Here is a 19,555-nt window from a genome sequence, read left to right on the forward strand (position 1 = left end):
TTAGCTCACCTGCAGATGTGTTATACATTGTCCCTTTCCTGGCTATACAAACATGACCTATAATGGAGGTTTTTAACCGCCATTCCGATTTACTTCTAGTACTTACTTGATGATCAGACTGAAAAGATATCCGTTGTTCATATGTCTCAGAGCCAGGGTACCATATTTCCTTTGCCTCCCATGGCCACTGGTCTCCCATATTAGTACCTCCACATACAAAGCAATTAGTTACATTAAGACTACCCGCAATACTCTCAGCCAAATCAATGAATAGGTTCTTAACATTATGGGGAATTTTATCCTCAACACTCATCTCCTCATAAAAGGAATGACAAACCTGATGAGTCTGAGTTGCTACTGTCTCCATTTCAATACCTACATATATTATTGTTCCTGGATCTACTCCTGTACCATGTATTTTGAAACCCAAATAGATTCCCAAACTTATCAATGAACTGCTGTGGATTAGAAATGGTAATATGCACAGGGTTACACTCCATAGTTTTACAATACGGTGTGGTAGGCAACCTTTGGATAATCATATCTTGATCCACTGTTTTTCCCCAGGTTGCCCACCCTACACAAGACCAATAGGGACAAAAATTATAATCTCTATTTGGGCAATCAGGATCAGTAGATCTTTTACTGGGACATAAGTATTTATCATTAAACCCATAAGTTCGTTCCCATTTAAGATTACCACATGCATTCCAAGGTTTTCTACTACCAGAAATCGCCTTACATGCATCAAATAGCAGAACACCCATAGAATGTATGGTATTTATCACAGTCCTATTTATTAGAGTTCCCTGGGAATTAATATTCCTAATTACCAACCAAATTGTACGGGGTTGGAATTGGGGATCGAAAGATTTAGACTCTCCTGATATTGACTTGCACACACTATAATCAATATCCAAATATCTACATTTAGATACAGATCCCATACATTCATACTGTGAGTGCCAGATGAGAGTTTGGGATATTTGGTTACCTGTTTTAGTAGTCTTAATGCAACTATCGCAATTCTGTATGTCTGTACTCTTACCTTTCTGAAAAATCATAAACATACTAAGACACATAATAAAACACATTATTCCTGAAATCCTCATTTTTCTTTGACCGTGCGATGGCACCTCAGCTTCCCGAATGTGAGGGCTGCAAGGATGTTATTCTTCTGGTCCTCACTTCCCTTCACAGATATCCCTTCGAGATACTCTGGCTATGAAACGTAGGCAGGTGGTCAGGCTTTATTATGGCCGTCAAAACACCTACTTGTTGATATCTGTTATTCTAAATGTCCCAATATCTCCTCGTCACTCCGACTGAGTTGCACGCTTCAACCTGATCTTGCAAGGATTTTCACGATCTGGAGTAGCTTGCCAGGAATCTGACGCTGGTTTAACCCTGGAGTGATGAATCCACGGAGTCACCTCTGCCACCTTTACAGCTGTTGGGGTAAATAAAAGAACATACAACATACAACATACAAAGGTTAACAGGATTTAACTCAGTATGTATCGGTGGGATATTACGGGCAAGTCCTGGAGGATTGTTTTCTGCCCATAATCCTGAAATGTCAAATAAGATTCATCACTCTTAGGGTTTTACACTTGTCACTATGGAATAGAAGCACCATTCTTCTTCCCTTGGCACCGATATCGCCATTATGCCTGGTAATCCCTTAAACTTCAGAGACGTTGATCCATTAGGTAAAAAGGTTATCTGGGCTTGAAGCTTTGATAATAGATCTCGTCTCAGAAGTTGAACTGGACACTCCTGCATATATAGGAATTGGTGCTTCACCAAATGGCCTCCCAGAATGCAAGTGCGACTCTTAAGGACCGGTCTAGCTGCACCTATCACAGTTATAGTTTTCTCAGAAGGAGGAGTAACTAATTTAGTCACCATGGAATGTTCAGCACCAGTGTCTATCATAAAAGAACTTCTCTTCCCCCCTATTTCTACATCGACCATAGGCTCGGCTTGACCAAGGGGGTATCAATAGTCTTCCATGATAGTGTCAGCCAGACCCACAAAATTTCTATCCTCTCTTTCTCTAGGTCTCTGCGTGGGTGGATAGTATATGTCTCCTTGAACACTTCCTCTATTATTCCCACCATTCCCTCTAAAACTTCCTCTTCCTCTATAATTACTAGTATAACCTCCTCGTACCCTTCTCTCTCCTTGTCTGTTGCCTTCAAAATGCTCTCTCTGTGGACACTCACTCTTCCAATGTCCCTCCTTTCTACAATACGCACATTGATTCCTACTTAAAGGTCCCTTGCTCAGCCTATTCTCGTCTCCTCTATTCACTTCCCTTCCCTGTCTTTCTATGCTTGTGATAGCTACCACTAGCATATCTGCCTTTTTCCTCATCTTACGTTCTTCCTCCCGCTTTATCTCCCTATTCATATATACTTTATTTGCAATCTCCATTAGCTGTGATATGGACATCCCTACAAATCCCTCTAATTTCTGCAATTTCCTTTTAATATCACATTGGGCCTGGCTGACAAATGCTGAATTAATCATCCTAGAATTCTCAGGAGCCTCTGGATTAAAAGGAGTATACAATCTATATGACTCCAATAATCTCTCATAAAAGGTACTAGATGACTCATCAACCTTTTGCAACACCTCAGCCGTCTTTGACATATTAATTGCCTTCCTGCCTCCGTGCCAGCAATTATGGCTTCCCTATGCGCTCTTAGTTGGGGCATGTCAGCACCATTCACGTTCCAATTTGGATCAACATTTGGATAATGGGCTGCAGCCCACGCAACTGGATTGGCCTGCTTTTGAGTACGGGCCGTTTCCTCAAGCGCTTTAATAGCCGCTTGATTAATCCAGGTCCTTTCCTCACAATTAAATAACGTTAATAATAATTGCTGGCAATCAGCCCAGGTGGGATTATGTGTTTGGATAATTAAAGTAACCAAATCTGTCATGTCTCGAGGTTTGTAAGTATATGAGGAGTTATGAGTCTTCCAGTTAAATAAATCAGTCGTAGTGAAGGGGACATATACAAACACTGGATCTGCCCGTATTTGGCCATTCTCATCCATGTGTGTTGGGCCTGGTGTAAGTTGGAGGGGCATTTGGTAATGTCGGGGTTGGAGGGCACCAGTCATCTGTCGGGTTAATATGGGACTTCGGCGAGACTGTTTTATAATAAGTTCCGGTCTAGGAGTAGTAAGTTAGGTGGAAGGGGTGAGCTAATTCTACTAGTCAGCATTTGGTGGATGGAAAAAAATAAATAAAAAATGTTAAACAAAAACCTACTAGAAGGTGTCACCAAAGGGTAAGTAATTGTATCAAAATAATCTTTATGGGTCTAATAATAAAACTTAACTTTTAATATATTTATACATAAAATAAAACCTTATGGCAATCCTACTTCTGTCTATTGTATGTCAGTATAGAGTTAAAGATTATTATACGTCATTAATATTTTAAACAATGTAAATCAATGTACATTCCGAAGATAGCCAGTAGGTGGCCCTAGAGTGCCTCCCTAAAGTCTAATGAAGCAGATAAACTTTAATTATGTGCTTATTTTATTATTGCTTATTTTAATCACTGTTCACCCTGATATCTAGGCTTGAATAAAGCTTTAGTTCTATGGTAAATTAAACATCTCAATTTGTATTTTAGTTAAGGGGATATTTTGAACAAAGCTGGGATGGGCCCATCCAGTAACTAAAAAAAGGATAAAAGTGTACTCTAGCATCTTATACCATTGATCATTTCTTCCAGTTGTATTTAACACTGTGTTCAATAGTTTTAGTGCTATTTCAATGATTATGGTACAATGTAATTGCTGAGAATTATCTAATCCAATAAACTCAGTTACTATTATTAAGAATTCTCCTCACAATTTAACTGTTAATAATATGCAATACTAAAATACACTCCTACCAAAAGGAAGTCAGTTTAAATTTACAAAGAATCAGTGGGGGCTGGTACAGAAGAGTTTGAAACAAAAGAACAGATAGGTATGTGGGTAGGCGGGGACAATAGAGCAGGGGGAATGCAAAAAACAGTTACACTAGTATTAGCTTGGGAGGATGAGTGGGGGAACGGCTACTCTGGCTCTGGAGGATGAATAGGGTGTTGGTAATAAAATGCAAGGGCGGAGGTAGGGTATCCAAACTAGGTGGAATTAAGGCCTTAGTTCTGACCACCATGTGGCTCCATTGTTCCTCATGACACAGTTTAATTCACCAAGGCAATTTTTCAGCAATCGGTTTCCAACAGTCAATATATGGAAACTGATCATAGAATTCCGGCCTACTAGTTACAGTCACATGTACACCCTGCACTAAATTTAAGTCAAGACTGCCACATGGAGGCCATGCGGCCACCAGGACAGGCCACTCTCTACTACATAAGGTAGTCAAACGGACAATTTTACCCCAAAATCACAAGCGTTATATCCCTTAGTAAAGTTCTTCAGCATACATGATAAGGGATCAACAATCTTTGAGTCAGACGCACCCATACTGGCAACGGAGCGTCTAATACAAAGAAACACAATACCCCAAACACACTTGCAACAGTCACACTCGTTTCTCTGGCAACAGCACCATGTGGCACAGTTGCTAAGCCAAATATACACACGATAAAACGCAGAGAATTCTCATACATACAGTGATATCACAACGTCTCACTCACAAAGATTTTACCAAACACTAGATACTTATGTCTGTAAATATAAATCATCTCTACAATTATCCATACTATAAATCAACTTTTAACTAACCAACTATATCACATTCTAGTAATCTCATCTTTACAGTCAGTGGTTATGGTACAGTTAGTAAGTGGTTATAATACAGTTTTAAAGTCACAGATCAGTTAGTAACAGTTATGGTATTATACATATAACATAAAACAGCAATTGTTAGTAATTTTTACACAATGTCAGTGGTTATGGTACATGTCAGTGGTTATGGTACCGTGCACTATTTTACAGTTATACACACAATTTACACTCCCACTAGACGGCAGAGCTCAAGTTTTCTAGCAGGACATACAATTTAACCAATTCACCAACTACAGTATATTTAACAACATTTACAATAATCCCAACTACTCTAACTGGCCAGCACCTCGAGAGCTTTCAATCTATTTGTACACCAGAGATTCAATAAGTCTTCGCTGCCCAGACACCACATATAGCGAACTAGAGGGCAGAATTTACACCAGTACCCTTTTAGTCTACATATGCTATCAATAATCTAGTGGCTGGATTTACAAGCAAGCACACTTGCAAGATAGGGCGAGATCTAGCGGACAGAATATACACCAGTATCCGCTTAGTCTCTCGGTCTCCCCGACCTAGCAACCGAAATTTACACCTAGCATGCTAGTCAAGATAGGACACCGGTGTCCGACATGAAGTATGTACACCAAGTTTCAGTCTGACAATACCACCTATATTAGACGGGCTGACAACAGAGCATCTAATGTCCAATAAGCGTTGCGCCTTCGCTTCATCCTTCCAGAGGGAAGGAGACAATTCCAATAACCGGTTCCAAATATAAAACCCCTTGTGGGTCTACCGCTCTAACGGTATCAGTCTTACCTGTTATTTCCTGGCCCTGGGTTCACATTCAAATGACGGGGCACCCCGGTACTCACTGCGCAGAAGCCGATGATCTCCTGGACAAAAGGCCAGTGGCGCCGAGACGAAAGGAGGTCCACGCAGAGGTCCAGGGGTGCTGCCGTGGAGAACGTTGGTAAAAAGTTTTACAGTCTCAAATCTCTGCGCCAGCTTCCGTGCGATGAGAAGTTCCCGCCAATGCACCAATTATGTTACAGAGTAAACTAGCAGAAGCCAAACACAGAGAAATGGATGCAGGTCTTCAGGAAGTAAGAGGTCTTTATTAACATACCGATCGGGCCTCAGATGAACTCCTGTTCCAAAAATATCTGAGAGACCAATACATGGTGTACATTCCTTATTTAGCACTATAACTCCTCCCATTAATAGCTACACCCACATATACCTTTAACCAATCAATGAGCAGAATGTAGACTTGTACATCTGGTCAAACCACATGGCTCATCCAAGACAAAGGAAATAAGTGCAATTTCAGTTCCTGCATTCCTGCACATGCTCAGTACATTGATGACAGTATCCTAGCTACGTGTAGCTAACTAACTGACACAACACACATATATCACATGGAAATCTTGGCCTACTAAATTTTGACCATGCTGGATTCCCATCACAAAATAATCTGTTTTAATTATGATTTACTTATTACATACACCAGGTTGCATATATAAATAGCATTCACTGTTATAGTTAGTGGAGGTCTTTACATTTAACATATCACTTTCAATTGTCTCATTTAACTTACATTCACAAATTACTTATATTTTTTTAGTTCTTAAACATTGTGATTGCCTCCGGCAGAACTACTGACAGTGCAGCCGGTGCAACTGCACTCGGGCCTACATTCTTGGGGGACCATCGGGTGGCACATGCACATAGGGCCACCCGATGGGTTTTCGTGAACAGGGCCTGTTTGTTCCTGAACGGGCCCCTGTACTATGGGCATTATGGGTAGAAGTGAGAGCCCATCACTTCCTTGCAGCTACAATGATAGTGTCCACAGTGGAGGCGGAGTAGATAAGGATGTGGCACAGGCAACATGGGAGAGAGAGCAAGGGGAGAGATAGCTGCTCCAGCCCCACACTCCAGCCAGCCTCAGTCAGCAGCACCCCAAACAAGCAACCCTCCTGTACATAAAAGGTATCTTAACAGGGGGGTGGCTGAATATATAAGATCAATACACACAAAAGTACACCTGCATTTAAAAGCTACTACTACATACAATCACGCCCCTGCAGTCAAATGCAAACATTACATGGAAATGCACCACTACATTCAAATGGCAATGGTACATACAAATACACTCCTAGGATATTACATTCAAGCACACAAACACTGCTCACAAATACAATCCTGCAAGTGTGGGCAAGTGGTAGATCCCCAGCTGGCATTGCATTATGGGAGTTGTATACAGCAGATGGGTATATACCTTTTGGCCACTCTTATTCTAGAGGGGGCCCAAAAAATGTTCTTGCACCAGGGCCCTCACTACACTAGTTTCACCACTAATGTTAGCGTTGGGCATATATTGGTTATTTTGGGAGCTATTATAAACCAACAAAACCATGTTTTATAACTTATTGTCAAAAAATGTTTGCAGTCTTTTCCCTACAAATTTATAAAACAAAAGTGCCTACTTTAAACACAGAATTGCACCTTTCTGGAACAGCAAAGTGAACATAAGTGTGCATTTTTTCATGATATCGTGTGACATCTGTGAATCTTAACATCTTTTTTGAAACCAGAATTTAAATTGAAATGTTTCTAATGTCAATGTTATTTGGCATAATCATATATGAATTGAAATGATACTATATCGGGTAAAACATATACTGGAAATTAAAAATCGAAATTCTTAATTATATGAAAATATGAATAATTACAAATCAATACACACAGTGAAAGGCACATGCATATCTTGACGACTGTCAGATGGTGGAAGACCTAGTGGTTTATTCACCTATTAATATGACACCATTGTTGTGGATCCAAATGTTGATCTTTGTTATATTCAGAGGAAGCCCAAATTATTATTACAAGTGCACTTGGAGAAGCGAGAATTAGACACTAGGCACCTGTTGGTATTCAAAATAAGCCTCTGCCGTTTTATTCATCAGCTGGGTTTTATACATTAAAAAGTAAGTGCTTACATGCAAATACTCAGATGCAGTAAAAGGAAGGGAGCACAGATAAGACATAGGGATGAACGTCATGTACACATAACAAATAAGTTCCAAGGTAAGAAAGAACAAAAAGATTAGAGAAGAGACATCTCAGGTGGGGTCTCTCAGCTCCAGGAACTCGACATATATGGTCTTAAGTGTTGTGTTAAGCATTTCCTTTCCTGAGTCCAAGTTAGCCAATTTTAAAATAGGATATCATTATATGACACCTATAAGCTTGAGCCTTGGAATCAAGATAAATTCTATCACACCATCTGTCAACAATAGACTGATAGGAGTTTTTAGTCATCTACCTAAACATTATACTGACTTGTTTAATAGGAGTGAGCAGTGGCGTACACACAACCCATGGGGCACCAGTGCGAAAACTGATCCGTGCCCCCCCCCCCCACGCGCTTACTCTGCGCGGGCTGGGGCCGCAACACATGGCGGCGCGGGCACCTGGTCGCAGGGCTGCGACCCGTGCGACCGCGGTATGTACGCCAGTGCATGCATAAACACATACACTTAAAGGACCACTACAGACACCCAGATCACATCAGCTCAATGAAGTGGTCTGGGTGTCAGGTCTCTCTAGTTTTAACCCTGCAGGTGAAAACATAGCAGTTTCAGAGAAACTGCTATGTTTCACTGAGGGTTAATCCAGCCTCTAGTGGCTGTCTCATTGACAGCCGCTAGAGGATTTTCTGCGATTCTCACTGTGAAAATCACAGTGAGAAGACACTGAACGTCCATAGGAAAGCATTGAGTAATGCTTTCCTATGGGCGGTTTGAATGCGCGCGTGGCTCTTGAGCATTCAGAGCTGAGAGGCGGATCGGGGCGGAGAAATCCCCAGCACCAAGGGAGTCCGGCGCTGGAGAAAGGTAAGTGCTTAAGACACACACACACACTCTCATGAACAGACGCACACATTTACTGACAGACACACACTCAGTGACAGACGCACACAAACATACTTAGTAACAGACACATACACTAACAGACACACTCTAACACACATACACTAACTCACACACACTAACACACACACACACTAACACACACACTAACACACACTCTAACACTAATACACACACTAACACACACTAACACACACACACTAACCCACACACACACACTAACACACACTCTAAAACACACTCTAACACTAATACACTAACACACACACACACACTAACACTAACACACACGTTTTTTATTTATTTAATCCCCCGAGCCTCCTTACCTGTGGGAGAGCTGAGGGGATTCCCTGGGGTCCAGTGGTGTTGCTGACCCTGCTGTCACCCGGCTGGCTGGCTCTCCCCTGAGTGCTTCCTCTTCAGCTCCCTCGCGCTCCGCGTACTGATGTCGGAGCCGGAAGATGACGTCATCTTCCTCCGGGTTCAGAGCGGTGCGTGAGGGAGCTGAAGAGGAAGCACTCAGGGGAGAGTGCTCCCTCGCGCGCCAGCCAGCCGGGTGACAGCAGGGCCAGCCTTGGGGGGCCCTGAGGTGGCCGGCTCCTGGGCCCCCCAGGAGAAGAGGCTGGCCCAGTGACATACCTGATGGGCTGGGCCTGGTCGCAGCTGCAACCCCTGCGACCCCGGTATGTACGCCACTGGGAGTGACTGCTTAGCTTATATATACATTTTAAGCATCTTTACTCTTTAATAAGCATCTTTTAACAATCTTTAATAAGTTACATTGTCACAATACTTTAAAAACGTGTATCTTATATAGACCATTCATTATTATTATTGCCATTTATATAGCGTCAACACATTCAGTAGCGCTTTACAATATTATGAGAGGGGGGATTTAACTATAAATAGGACAATTGCAAGAAAACTTACAGGAACGATAGGTTGAAGAGGACCCTGCTCAAACGAGCTTACAGTTTATATTCATATATCTGTTCAATAAGATTTTTAGCTATCCTTTGCTTGACTTATGCACAGCGGCATACGATATAAATAGAATGTGCTGCTTCCTTGTGCTGTGGACTTCTGGGAACTTTTCCACAAAGCTAAGTTTCTGATTGGTGGAATTATCAAATGCTTCTTACAAAACATTTTAACCAAACACTGAGGCTAATTGACTAATTTTACAAAGAAAAATGTTAATACACTTGAAGGTACTTTAATATGTTAAATAATATGTTACAAAAGGAATATTATCTATTTTACATCAACTTGATACTTATTGGAAGGCAGTGTACTCTATAGCTTATAGCTCAAATTGTTGTTTGTTAGCAGTTCTGTGACTCGCTAATTACTGTCATAATACCAGGTAATTCTATGTTAATATTATATGAATTATGTGGTCTGCAATTTAGAATAATATATGTATTGTTCCATTTCTTTCATATTTAATATATTCCACCCTCTTTGTGCATATTTATTTTTTATTTTGTTTTCTTCCAATTAAATTGTACTGTTGTATTTTGATAAAAAATAATTTAAGGATGGATGCATTTAGATTTCCTTATTTTTTTAAAAAAAAAAAAATGTTTTACCCAGTTGTATGTGTGCTCTGATTTCCTAAATGAATGGTACTTCATCCTCTTCAACCTCTGAAAGAGGAACTATCTTGTTTAATATTTAGCAATTCAAACTGAAGTTTGATTAGTTATTAAAATAACTGTAGATTATGCAATAGTGCCTCAACAGCTATATGTTATCTTAAAAATTTTACTGAGCCCAAAAAATTTTACTAAAGCCACAACATTGTTTAGTTGAATGGAATTTATGCACAAAAGCTGTAGCAAAATTTGGAGAATAATTAATTTATCATGAATACATAGAGTATACCTTGCACGTTTAAGCCAGTGAAAGGAGCTACATTAAAGTCAAAGGGACACTCCAGGCACCAAATCAACTTTAGCTTAATGAAGCAGTTTTGTTGTATAGATCATGCCCCTCCAGTCTCACTGCTCAATTACTCACTGAAATTCCAACACAGTCAAAAGTTACACTAAGACAAAGTCTTAGTATATTTCCTATGCTTGAGAAAATTTTGTTTTGCCCCAGCCGCCACTAGTGATGAAGACATTGTTTATAAAGGATTCTGCAGTCTCACAGGATCCTCCATAGACCTTGTGCGCAAGAGTACAACAATGATATGGACTCCAGGCAAATAAAGTCCCAGGAGCTGATGAGGACCAGCAGAAAGACCCTGGCAGTGGTTACAAGAGACAAGTTAAGGTAAGAAAGACTGCATCTCATGGCCAAGGGAAACCAAGCGGAACAATCAGCATCTGCAAAATATACAAAGAACCTACACAGTGACAGAGCTACTTTAAAGATTACCAAGCTAATGTCATAAAAAAGTTTGCTTCGTTAAAAAAAAGGTTAAGAACCATCTAGACAGAATATTTGATAATGTAAACAAACACATTATATTAGAGAGATAAAACAAAAATAAATTGAAAAATGGAAGAATAGGAAATGGAGGATTAATGGCAGATTATGGACGATGCTTCATTGCATCATCTGAAAGCTTTATGTATAAGTTTCTGCCAACCAGCTTCTAATGCTGTTAAGAACCTGTGGATAAATAGTTGTTGATGAGAACCTTAAAGTTCTACCAACAACTTTAGTTTAGATTTCATCCCAACCAATGGGCATTCTCTTATTGAGTCATGAAGGATAGCCTTTGCTCGGTTTAATATTATGCAGATTTAACTGTATTTTGTTTTTCTATTTTTAATACATCTAGATAAACTTGCAGTTGTGTGACCTCATGGTAGTAAAATATTTAAGTCAAATTGTAATTGTAAGTTTGGTCTGAAGCTAGCGTTGTAAACTAATGTCATGAGATATCTTAAACAATCAGGGAAATAAAGATATGAAAATTGTATTAGGCAAACTCTAGTCTATCACCACCTGAAAAAGGTCACATAGCATGACAATACAAAAAGTAAACAACTATTACCAATGAATTAGATGGTTTTAAGGAAATTTTTTCTTAGAGTTCTGGATTTAATAAACATTTTAGTCTCTTTGCGTATCTCATAGAAAAAAAACATTTTAGCCCCACCATAAAAATCCATAGAAAATCAATACAATTGATGGGATTCACCATGGTTCTAGGCCCTGTGACATGCAATTGCTATCATGTCATTAATTCACAGTGCATGGACTAATTGATTGGCCTCCACCTTCACTCTCCCTGTACACAGGGGATTGGTGACTAAATGAAGCAAGAAGGAATCACCAGAACACTCTATTATCAAAGAGGAAGCCAGCACATTGCCTCATTGTACCAACAATCTGTGTTCAGGAGATATATTATTTTGGTTAGGGCAATGACTATATATTTGTTGTTCATTCTTTGAGGCTTTAGGGTGAGGTGAAATAGCATCGATGATTTATCTAGTTGATTCCAAGTCTAGAACACTGTTCCCAATCTTAAATATGGTATAATAATGACGTTTCCAATCCCCTGGTTATGTGTGTGACTGCGCTCTGCAGTTAAGGATCAGGAGATTCACAACTCATTGGCCCTAAATTCCCAGAATACTGAATGGCCAAACACCATAAAATAATGACTAGAAAAGGAAGAAGGATCAGCATTGTTGAAAGGGTTATGTGCTTTAACACCTACTTTTTTTTTTTAGATGGCTGAGCCATTGGTTATTCAATATAAATGAATTTGAAAGGTAGATAAGTCAGACAGGCAGGATGATGGGGCATGCAACTCATAATTTTACCACATGACAGGAGGCTTCATATTTGCATATCTTTCTTTACTGAAAACTCCAGCAGCATAGAAACAGTAACAACCAATCAGAGAAAAGATATGCTGCCCATAAAAGGGTCTGTCTATGACATCATTTCCTCTTTCTTTGCTGCTCCAGCCATCAACAGGTCAGAGTAATTTTACCTCTCTGGTTTATGTATATTATTGTCTATATTATTATATATTGGCTTTATTATTATACATTGTCTATTATTGTCTATATTATATTGTCTTTTATTGTATTATCGCTGTTTTTTCTTATTTTGTTATTGTAGTATTACTGTCTTTTTATTATTGTATTATTTCTGGTTTTTTCTTATTCACCCCTATCTACCTATACCTGTCCCCTCCTGTTTTTCTCTTACTCAGTCGCCCTGTTACTTTGTTTTTTCGGGCTGACAGTCCGCTGGCGTCACGGCTGTTCGTGCCGCGTTCGCCGCGCGGACCTGCCCTTATTGACACAGGGGGCTGGGTGGGGACGGGTGGAGGGTAGCTGGGGTTAGAATTTCGTTTGCCGCCTTTTTTCCCTCCCCGCTCGCAGCCGCGAGCGGGTAGCTTTCACTCACGCGGCCGGCGGCCATCTTGGTTCTCGCGGTTCGCGAGACCCGCGACGGCCGCATCTCCTTACACTCGGCGGTTCGGGAATCACCCGATCGCCGCAACGTAATTGGGGGACCTCCCCTCAGGGACCCCCCCTCTTCTTAGTCTCAGCAGGGATGGTTTAGGTGACATGCTGTTTGCCTGCAAGCAAACAGAGCTATTTTAGCTATATGCAACTTCGAACCCCATTAGGGGCACACATCAAATACTCAATGGTTTTAATTAGAAGGCTTAAATGGGATTAAGTGAAACTATGTTTTTAGATGTATCACCTGTTTCCCATAACCAACAAGGTCTTTTACTGGCAATAAAGCAGGATACATATATAAGGACCTTTTATCAAATATTTGTATATAACATGCATTATCTATGTTAAAATGTAATCAATTAGTTTAATAAGGTGTCCTATTTTACCTATATTCCAGTTTATAAGGTACAAATTTAAGTTTGGGGCAGGCACAATTGAGTTTCTTTGGTATGAAGGCTGTACTATATATATATATACATACCTTAACTGACATACTGCCTCGCTGGTCCCTGCAGGGACAGATGCAACGTCATTTCCCCTCAGGGGATCACATCCTGCTATACCCTTCAAAGGGAATATTATACTGATTACCCGGCACAGGGTTATATTACATTACTGTACCCAAGGGTGCAAACTTTATGTGGGTGTCCTCTGGGTACTTTTTTCATGGCACACCACCTGGGGTGACCCCCCAGATATGCATGCAAGGGCGCTGACGGCCCATTTCAACTGATGTGGTTGTCCTCTGATTGCCACGGCACACCACCCGGGGTGAACCCCGATGATGTGCACAAGGGCCTGTATTTTTCAAGAGATAAACACATACAGCCCTGATTTCACTGACTACGTGCATATACAGCTCTCTCACTGCCTCTCAGTTATTTTAAAGCAACAGTACCATGCTGGATACGGTTTGACGGCAGGACCACTAAGGAAACTGAATGTACTGCGTAGCACCCTTCACAGGGAGACATATATGTATATTTACGGTGCCTAGTGTACATATTGAACGTGGGTGTCCTCTGGGTTATTTTTTACATGGCACACCACCTGGGGTGACCCCCAGATATGCATGCAATACTTGCAAGGTACCAATAATTATGATGTGGGTGTCCTCTGGGTACTTTTTCATGGCACACCACCTGGGGTGACCCCCCAGATATGCATGCGAGGTCACTGACAGACCATTACCTTGATGTGGGTGTCCTCTGGGTTACCATGGCACACCACCTGGGATGAACCCAACCGAACAGACGTGGGTCCTGCGGTTGCAGACCTTATGGAAACGGGCCCCACGCGCCTCTATAATCAGCCTGTATAATTTAAAACCGTACATACAGCTCTGGCGTACATTTGTGGTGGACCCGGCTAACCTGACCAAACACCACTACCAGTCAGTCGCGCCTGCCCCGCGGCTCTCAGGAGCCAGATTAAACTAATAGAGGTGAACCCTCTACCCGTGGCACAGGTATTCATACTCCCAAACCATTTTACCCGGGTGATGCCCAGTTCTACCAGGAGTCTAGCACCCCTACGTGCTGATCCTCAAACACTACTCCCACTGACTACCACTGTCTCCAAACAGGACGGGAATGAGCCATGGTGGACACTCGACCTTCCCAAGATTTCTAGACAATGACAAACGCCGCTGTAGCGGCCTCAGTGGAGAAGGTTCTGTTATGGGCTCTGCCCCACACTGCTTGATGGAGGACACTTCCTCGAAGTACGTTAAGGAAATCTGACTCTGTGACAGCGGCCGAGGCAGAGATAGCAATAGCGGCACTACACCAGAGTGGCCAAAGACGGACCGTTCCTGGATGAACACTATTGGCTGCGCAACCTTCTGGGGATGGAGGTATGCGCACGCTTCAAGGCCAAATACCCCAGACCACTGCTACCAGACAAAGTGGTAGTTGCGCCCGAGCTCAATAGATGACGTACTATGCGGCGACAGACACAATTCTGTTCTGGTGCGCGTCAACAACACAGTATGGGACTTAGGAACGACAAGAATTCGGCCCAAAGCACAAGGCCTACTATTTGGCGTATTGTTCATGGCAGAACTCAAGGAGCACATAAATCTATTCAAGTCTTCCCTACGGGGAAAGATGTTTTTGGGAGGACTGGTCGGTAGCGGAACCGAACCGCCAGCCGCTTCTGGGCGACAGGTTCCAGATCGTATACACAGTCCTCATATATTTTCTTACTCGCTCCTCTCTAGAGAGTCGACCTACTTAGCTAACTGTTTCCAATTTTTACGACCGACAGCCTCTCTCTGTTTTACGGAATTGGGAGACGATTACCAAAGTCACCGGGGTTCTCCAGACACTACAAGGCTATGTCATCGAATTTGTTTATCACAGCCGTTCAGGTCGCCCTTTCGCCCCCATTACACATGCTGGCGGAACTGGAACGCCTCGTGGACCAAGAAGGACGCACTCCAAGATGCACCGGAGGGGAAGGCTTCCTCAGCTAATGTTTTCCTGGTCAAGCAGAAGCCAGGAGGCTACATCAATGGAACTCCTACGTGGTATACAAACACTTCAAGATGGGGGATATTCATCTTCTACAAGACCTCCTAAGCGATAACTACTGGTTTACACATTGGGTAGTACACAAACAAAGATCGCTTCTCCATCTGAGTTGGGCCAATTCCTCGGTTTCGACATCGGCTTGGAGAACCACGTTCCGCGTCGGTCTAGGGCAAAGATCGCCTCTATAATGATAGAGGTCAGACTCACTCTAAGGTTGGATACGATTCCTCTCGGGATACTCGCCGGATTGAGGGATTCCTCTCCTCCTTCATACAAGCGATATTCCCTGACCCACTACACGCGCGAGATACGTACGCACCGGCCACTCTTACGACCACTGGATCTCACTGTCAGCAGAAATGAGGATGGAATTTCGATGGTGATTATTTCACATACAAACTTGAATTGGCTGAACGGTCCTTGACTCTTCCTCCGGATGCGAAGCGGTGGATGTACCCTACAAACGTGTCCCAGCCGTTCTCCACAATAGCAAGGGTGCTTCGATACACACGTACCCACAAGATATCGCTCCTGCTCATGACGCCCCTCGGGCAGATCAACCGCGATTCCCGGATCGCCTGGGGATATCTTGCGAAGACCATCTACTACTCCCTGACTTTCCTCTTCTTCCGACGGGACCGCGAGGGGAAGCTCACTCCCTTGTCAGGGAAGGACAACTGGCACTAGTGGCCTGGACGGTTTCAGGGGCTCCTGGTCAGTCCACGACCTATTGCATCAACTGAATCCTATGGGGCTCGTAGGCTCCCGACTCCAGGAAATGCTATATTTCTGCCTGGTCGGCCTGGAGTGATTGGTGGGTGGAAAGGGATTCCGACCCCTTTACCGCACCTGTCACGCTGATCCTTACTATCTGTCACTCCTGGTCTCGTGGGGTGGTCATATCGATCCCTCAACGTGATCGGATCCGCCATATCGGTGGCGCACGTTCCGGTACAGGGCGGACCAGTAGGTCAAGATCCACGGGGTTGTCGACTACTACGGGGTGCCGAATTATCGAGACCCGGCACCCAAGTATTCACACCTCTGGCAGGTGGACGTGGTGCTGTGATTCCTTGAGGGAATAACAGGACGATCCTTACTTGTCACGGAAACAACTTTCAGCCAAACTAGCCCTCTTGTTATGCCTCGTCTTATTTAGACGGGTGACGGACGTTAGGGCTTTCGATATGAATGGTTTTCTCTATGACACCTGAGGGGATTACCTTTACCATATCGAGACGAACTAAGTCCAGTTCATCTTCGGTGTCATACCCATACTTTGTGTCAGACACCAAACTAGGTGTGGTCGGAACGCTAATGGAGTATACCGAAATCATTCCCCCTTCGTATTCATGCAACGGGTCTACTCCTGACTTCTTACGTGGAACCTCATGGAGAGGTGCCTACCGCTACACTGGCCAGATGGAGCCGCTGACTATTGCACCTGGCGGGCGTCGAACCTTTTTCGGAGCCCACTCGGTCAAGGGAGCGGTGGCCCCACAAGTCCTTTTTCGGCCGACGCTTCCCTAACCGACACTACACGATGCGCAGTTTGAGCGCGAGAGGGTACGTTTAGAACGCTCTGTTTCAGCAAACATCTCATACTTCCTTCACACTGGTCAATTCTAAGCTTTAAAAATGCAAATATGAAGCCTCCTGTCATGTGGTAAAATTGAAGATTATACTAGCTTTAGTGTACTAATAATCTTAATTTTAGTAATGACAGGAGGCGAATATTTCCCGCCCTAGGGTTTTTTCTTTCCCCCCCAGATTACTTTGTTTTTCTTCAGGTTTAAGTCCTAGTGTTCAGGTAAGAATGCAGGTTATTACCGTATATGTTAGCATATGTTTTGTTTGCTTTGTTCATTGCTATGCATGGATTATATATATTATCAGTTTTTCCTTTGATTTAATGGTTATGCTTCTCACGTTCCGTTTGATGACCTAGGTTTAAGTATAATACTTTGATGTCTTAGGTTTAAGTTTTCACATCTTAATTTACATTATGGCTCAGTTATACATTTGGTTATGATATGCGGACACGTTGCCACGTCAGAAACCTTTCACCTTTTTCTTTTTCTTTCAGCGTGAATATCCAATTTATGGGACGAAGAATCGTCTTCCACTCCGTCACTTCATGGATCTACCAAAGTTCTTTATCGTTATATATTGTTGAATTGTTATCCGTATTGATATTTTATGTATTGACTGTTACCCTTTTTCGCCTCAAAGAAAGAGGAAATGATGTCATAGACAGACCCTTTTATGGGGAGCATATCTTTTCTCTGATTGGTTGTTACTGTTTCTATGCTGCTGGAGTTTTCAGTAAAGAAAGATATGCAAATATTCGCCTCCTGTCATTACTAAAATTAAGATTATTAGTACACTAAAGCTAGTATAATCTTCAATTATAATTTACAAGGTGCATGGCAGGCAGCACAGAATCAAAATTGATAGATGTTTCAAATGTCAGGGAATGCAGTTATCAGGACCAAACTCACACAAAAAGGCAAGGTCTGCACACAGTGAATCAATCTTGGAAGAGGTCAGTCTAAAAGCACTTTGTAAAAGCAATGATAGAGTAATTATAGGTGAATGTACAGCAATTGCTGACATCCTTTGTTCAGGGTAATTGCATAACAGCATGTCATTACAATATCTTCCACAAAAAAACATAATGGTATCAGTTCATGGAATCACCATATGTTGTGTACCATTCCAGCTCATACCAAGCACCACTCACTATGTTTATGATAGTAGGCAGGGCCGTAATTCCATGTCCGGTACCTATAGGTAAGGAATCATACAAAAAAGAAAGCAGATAAAGTAAGTTTAATTAATTAGCTAGGAAATTGCAGGCATAAAACATAAAAAAAAAACATGTATTCATACTTGGTATATATATTTATATATAGTATGTATGGATGTGCAGATTTCTGGTCGGTTAGATTAGAGGAGGTAAACATCAGAGTTAGATTACGCAGGGTGTTTAGCAATAAGAGGATTAAAAGCTTGATAGGGGGTTAAAGTTGTGGTATAAGTGGTGTTTGGCTTATGGGTTTTAGGGTTACATTGGTACTAAGTTTAGTATTTGGGCACAGGGTGTGTTTAGGATGATTGAGTTTAGACTTAGAGTTGGATTAAATTTACTATCGGGGTACAGTGGATGTTTAGACTATAACATATAAAACTAGAATTAAGGTTAATGTTTTTTTTCAGGTTTAGTCTTTCAGGTTAAGGACATTTGGGACTAAGGAATTTCTGTATCTAGGTTTCGGGATAATTTAAGTTTAGGGGAAAGGAGATTAGGTTAAAGGCAGGTGGAGTATGAAGTGTTATTTGCAAAGTATGTACCCTCACATTAATGACTGTTGAACTACAGAGACTCTAATACAGTGCACATAATTCCATTAGCCTAGATTGGTAGTAGAGTTGAATGAGCTGTTATACAGTGTGCATCACTCAATGCAGTCCCTATTTCTCCTGCAAGTAATTTCCTGTTTGAAAGACAGTTAGTGACAGTGATACATTCTACCTACTGTCCACCCTTATATGCACATTTGAGGAGCTGGGACAGCACTGAGCTTTGTAATCCTTGATAACTGTTACTGCAGCACATGATACTGAGTGGACTACAGAGAACCCTGGCCAAGATAATGGTGCTAAACGCTCATTATCAGTCCACATAATCTCCAAAAAGGCACAGTATGAGAGTGAACAAATGCCTAATGGAAAATCCAGCCATATAACCAGTGGTGTAATATAATGGACCTCAAATAGTCATATGTTGACTTCCTTTTTGCCCAAAGAGAAAGTATGCTCTACTGTCCCCTTGATACAAATGAGGTGACCAATTTGCAATTTTCA

This window comes from Pelobates fuscus, chromosome 5 (assembly GCF_036172605.1).
Source record: "Pelobates fuscus isolate aPelFus1 chromosome 5, aPelFus1.pri, whole genome shotgun sequence".
In the NCBI taxonomy this organism is placed as follows: Eukaryota; Metazoa; Chordata; class Amphibia; order Anura; family Pelobatidae; genus Pelobates; species Pelobates fuscus.